A 5,844-nucleotide genomic window follows, 5' to 3' on the forward strand; every position below is an offset into this window, starting at 1 on the left:
AAAAATTTTCACCCCTCTAACCCCTTACTCTCAACCCCTATTTATAGTAAACATCAGTGAATGAGAGCCCTTGGATCAAACTTGAGCCCTAAGAATGCAATTTCGGCCGTTGATGAATTCTGGATGACTTCGCATCGATACAGGCATCGATGCCCGCATAAGAATGCAATTTCGGCCGTTGATGAATTCTGGATGACTTCGCATCGATACAGGCATCGATGCCCGCATCGATGCGCGCATCGATGCTAGAATTGATGCTCTAATAAAAATTCTGACTTCACGGTTAGCTTCGTCTAGTCGAGATAGGCGATTTTTATATATTATATGTTAAATTCCGCCTTCCGGATTGGAAGATATCGTCGTTTCTTTGCGGCCAACTATCTTGAATACATTTTTTTCTTATTTAATTTTTTTATTTTCTCCGGCTTCTACAGGCTACTCGGCTTGATTCTGGGCTTGGGCTTTTTGGCTATTGCTTGTGTTCTTCATTTAATTCATGGGTTTTTGTTAAGATAAGAGATCTTGGGCTTTATTCTTCATTAACCTGTAATTAAAGATAAAAATAATTATTAATGGCATATTTATTCATATAAAATAGATAATGAGGGTATAAAATTATAATAAAATGTGATTATCATATACTCACCCTCATTATCTGACCTCAAGACTTTCAATTTCAGCTCCTTCTAATTTTCCACCAATGCTTTCCACTCAAACTTCTGAAAAACCTCAGACTTCTGCCTCAAGAAATAGACCCAAAGCTTCCTGGAGAAATCATATATGAAGGTAACATAATACCTCGCACCCCCAATGGATGCCTTCAGTGAGGGCCCCCACACATCAGTGTGGACAAGATCTAGCAACCCCTTGGACTTATGTTACGAAGTAGAGAAAGATACTCTATGCTGCTTCCCCATAACACAATACTTACAAAAGTCAAGTTTGCATTGAGTTATTCCTGAAAGTATGCCCTTGCCATGGAGTACTTGCAATCCCCTTTCACTCATGTGTCCTAGATGCATGTGCCAAAGTCTCGCTCGATCAGTCTTCTCTGTTGTAGCTGAAACCTCGCCCTCAATGATGCTGCCTAGCAGTCTGTACAAGTTCCTTGTGTGCTCCCCTTTTAGAACAGCAGTAGCACCCCTGGTGACTATGGTAACTTCACCTTCACCACTGAACTTGCACCCTTTAGCCTCAAGATATCCCAACGAAAGAAGATTTTTCTTTAAGTCAGAACATACCAAACATTGGAGAGAGTCCTTTCCTGTCCATCGTGCATCTTCATCCTGACGTTCCCAATGCTAACAATCCGACACACTACATCATTCCCCATGAGAACCGATCCTCTAGAAATAGGCATGTAAGTACTGAACCACTCCCTTCTTAGGCGCATGTGATATGTGCATCCTGAATCAAGTAACCAATCATGAGTATACTTTCCCTTACCTGACTCTACAGTCAGTACGTTATAGAGATCTTCTATGACACCAGTATGATTATCCTTACCCTTAGTGCTGTCAGTCTCGCTATCATGTTACTTCAAATACTCCTTGTATGACTTGCAATCCTTCTTGAAGTGACCTGGTCGTTTGCACCAAAAACAGACGACAGAACTAGAATTTCCTTGATCTTTGACAAGATCCTTGCCCTTCGACTTCCCTTTCTTTACATTGGCCACTAGACCAGAAGATTCTTCCTTGGTGTCCATCTTCCTGATGAGTTTATTATTCTGAAGCACCAAAATGACATCCTCCAACTCCAAAGTCTCCTTCCCATACATGATGGTAGTCGCCAAGTGATTATAATTGGGTGGAAGCGAACACAACAATAGAAGAGCTTGGTCTTCTTCTTCTAACTTCACCTCAAGAGTTAACAAATCGCCAATAATCTTATTGAAGATGTTCAAGTGTTTCTGAATAGGTGTACCTTCCTTCATCTGAAGTTCATAGAGTTGCTTATTCTTGAAGAGTTTATTTGACAAACACTTCGTCATATACAAGCTTTCCAACTTGCACCACATAGTCGCAGTCGTACTCTCGTTCATAACGTTGTAGAGCACCTCATCTGATAAGCACATGATAATCTTAGCCTTTGCACAAACATCCATGTATTTCCACTCATCATCATCCAAAGTGGTTGGCTTCTTCTCAAAACCGTCTAGGGATCGGTAGACCCCTTCATTCACGAGTAACGTCGTGATGCGCATCTTCCACAAGAGAAAATTTGACTTACCGTCAAATTTCTCCACCTTGAACTTGGTTACTATCGTCCTCATCGTCATAGTAGCTCTGATACCAATTGTTGGAATATTCAAACCACGGAAGATAAAACTTAAACAATCAAGAATCCCTAAATCTACCAAGCAATCAAGACAAATAGCAAGCAATAAGATTAAACGTGGTTCCACGTGATCAAGATGATCTGTGTACGTCCATAGGGAGAAGAGGGAAGATCTTATTTCTTTTGAGAAGAGATTACAAGAAGTTAAAACTACACACCCCTAACAATGGTGGAATATAGATCTCTCTTTTTTTCTTGTTTTTAAACCCATGAATTGATACAATATATATAGAGATTTGATTTTGCTCAATTCTATTAGAATTCTAACTTGAATCCTAATTGGATTTTTCAATTCAATTAATTCCTTCAATCCAATCCTAATTTGGAAAGTATAACTAATCCTAATTAGAGTTCAAACACAATCCTGCTTCTCAACTGAATTGAGTCATCACGAACTCAACAAAAGTCTCAAGCTTCATCATCACAAATCTTTCTTATCTGTGATGTGATGAGAACATCGTGAGTCTAAATATCATGTGCTTCCATGCTCCTTAGCTCTCTAATGAATTTCATTATCTGAATTGTCATCCTCAGAATCTTTTGTAATAGGATCATTGACAATGAGACAAGGACTCTTATCATTTGAGCTCAAATCGCTTTCTGATTCTTCATATTGGCTTGAGAAACCTCACGACGTCACCTTGAAGCTCTTATTCTTTCCTTCGTAGTCGCTCTTGTTCAGAAGGCATTCATTTCTATAGTGTTCTGGTTTCCTGTAACAATGATAAATAATTTTAGAATCTGAATTTTCATGTTTAGTTTTCATTGCCTTATTGAAATTTTGAGTCTATTTATTTTTCATGAACTTTTGCCCATCTTTTATCTTTAGGAATGATTTAAATCATCTAACTGCCAATATCATCTCACTTTCGTCATCACTATCAGAGTCTGAGCTTAATTCTCTGTTCTTCTTGAATTGAAATTTATCCTTTTAGGCCATCAGGGCTAATGACTTTTTCTTAGAATCATATTCAAAAGGATCTTCTCTCACTTTCAATTGAAGCTTATATGTGAGAAGATTACCTATAAGATCTTTAAGAGTTAAGCTAGAAAATTTTTACAATTCTTTAATAGTTGTTACATTTAGTTTCCAATCCTTAGAAAGAGAATAAAGAGTTTTTCTATGCAACTCTTTGTTATTGTACTCCTTTACTAAAGCTTTAAACTTGTTCACGATCTCAGTCAATATGTAAACATCTCTTGAATGCTCTCTAACGCTTTCATCTTGAAATTTTCATATTTACTGACTAGCATCGTGAGTTTTGTCTCCTTTATCTGTGAATTTTCTTCGTGTGTAACCTCTAATATTTTTCAAATTTTATGCATAGTAGTACAATTTAAAACATGGTTAAGTTATTTAGCAGTTAAAGACCAATAAAAAAATTCATAGATTTAGCATTTAATGATTAAGGCTTTTGTCCTGTGGTGTCCACTTATTCCTAGATGATAGAAACCTCTTCTACCATAATAGAATGTTCATTATAGCCATTTTCTATACTATTCCAAACATGAAAACTAGTGGACAATAAAAAGACTCTCATTCATGCCTTCTAATAGGTGCAGTTTGTTCCACCGAAAAGTCAGGATCGGTTTACAGTGGGCCCCTCAGGAAAAATCATTGCGGCGATCAAACTAGACATCTCTACCATAGGTTGTGAACCCTAAGGATGGGTAATGAGACTCTAATACTACTTGATGAATCTGAGATGCAAGCCTAGAAGGGAGTTGTCATGCTCAGGCTTGCTAGCCCGTTGGCGCGATATAAGCCGTGAGATCCACTGAGTGTAATGCATTATTTAGCTTAATCATTGCCAAAATCGACTAGCCGATGTTACACTTGAGTCTAGACTTACCTATTTAAGTCAATTCACTCATTTCTCAATGTGGGACTAAATGAGCGTCTCACAATCACCTTACATAAGCGACATCCTTGTCGCAACATGATAATTAGCACATCTCAGTATCACTAAGTGATGTGAACGATAGAGGTTGCTCCTATGGGTTCTAGAGATGGTTCTCACTATGCTCATGTGATACAGCACTTAGTCTCGCATAACACTTAGCTCCACACTTCTGGCTGACAACTGCTCTAATACTATTTGTCATGTCTTGGACCTGTGAGCCCGCTGAGGAAATATAATCTGTGGGACTCACCGAGTGTAAGATATTGTTTGGCTCAATCTACTGCCAAAATCGACTAGTCGATGTTACAATTAAGTCTTGAGCTTACCTATTTAAGCCACTTGACTTTTCACTCATTTCTCGAAGTGGGAGTAAATGGGGGTCTCACAAAGATAAATAGGTTTGCTACAGTTTTTCGTTGAAATACAAAATAATAAGAAAAACATAGAAAAATAAAAGCGAACAACTAAACCAAAAACTAACCAAGGAATACGCGAGATTTTTATAATGGTTCGAATAATAATCCTATGTGTTCTCTTCCTTCTCATGAACGTACTTCTCACTATGACCATAGTTCATCTAAATCACAACCTGATTCAGTAGGTTTATAAAGATCGCTCCCTGAAACCTATCCGAAATCAGTCGTCTAACCTAACTCCTCACAGATGAGTAATACCTAGCCCTTAATATTCCACTCTCAATTATCACGGGCTTGAGTACGCCGTAAAAACAAGATAAAATCAAACAACCAAAATAGTTTAAGCACAAATTAAAAGATTTTACAGCACTTTTTCTAAGCAACCTTTCCTCAAAAGATTAAAACAAAGCTAGATGTAAAAAAAAGTGATGATGTTGAATCCGAAGGTAACTTTCCTCACTGATACGATCCGAAGATGATGAGCACGATGAGAAAAAGTTTTACGAGGCTCTGGAGGTTCGAATCATAAATCAAATCTTCTTCACAATCCCAAGAATAAAATCTCCCAAAAAGCTCTCTATTTACTCAAAGCATAGAACCTCTCCAAAATATAGTCTCCTATCTTACATAGCCTTTGATAAATAGGAAAAGAGATATTGAAATCATAATAGGAGCTGGAGATGAAAGGGATCAATGAATAGTTGTAATTAACTTTTGAAATCTAACAAAATACATCGTTATCATCTATAGACAATCCAGACCATCGATAGCCCATTGATGTACGATCGATGGTTCGTTGTAACGAATTGATGGTTGAAAAAGTGATTTCTGAAAATTACCAATTGTGCACTATACACCATCGATTGTGATATTGATTATCGATGGTTGTCTGACGACCATCGATGATGTCAAACCTAGTTTCTTGAATTCTTTGATTGTGCATTGTAGTCCATCAATTGTCTCCTAACCATTGGTAGTGTGTAAATAGCCATCGATGGTATGGTGCCTGAAATCAACATAAATGTTGAGTTTTGCATCGTTTTACCTCGTATCTTTCTGTTCATCTATTTATATTCGTAATATATCATCTTAAATAATCATCAATAATGAATGAGAGCTTGTTATTATTCAAATAAGAGAGATTGTATGAACTTTGTTCTAACATTCCCTTCTCCTGCATTACA

The sequence above is a fragment of the Asparagus officinalis genome, chromosome 1 (assembly GCF_001876935.1).
Source record: "Asparagus officinalis chromosome 1, Aspof.V1, whole genome shotgun sequence".
NCBI classification, from domain to species: domain Eukaryota; kingdom Viridiplantae; phylum Streptophyta; class Magnoliopsida; order Asparagales; family Asparagaceae; genus Asparagus; species Asparagus officinalis.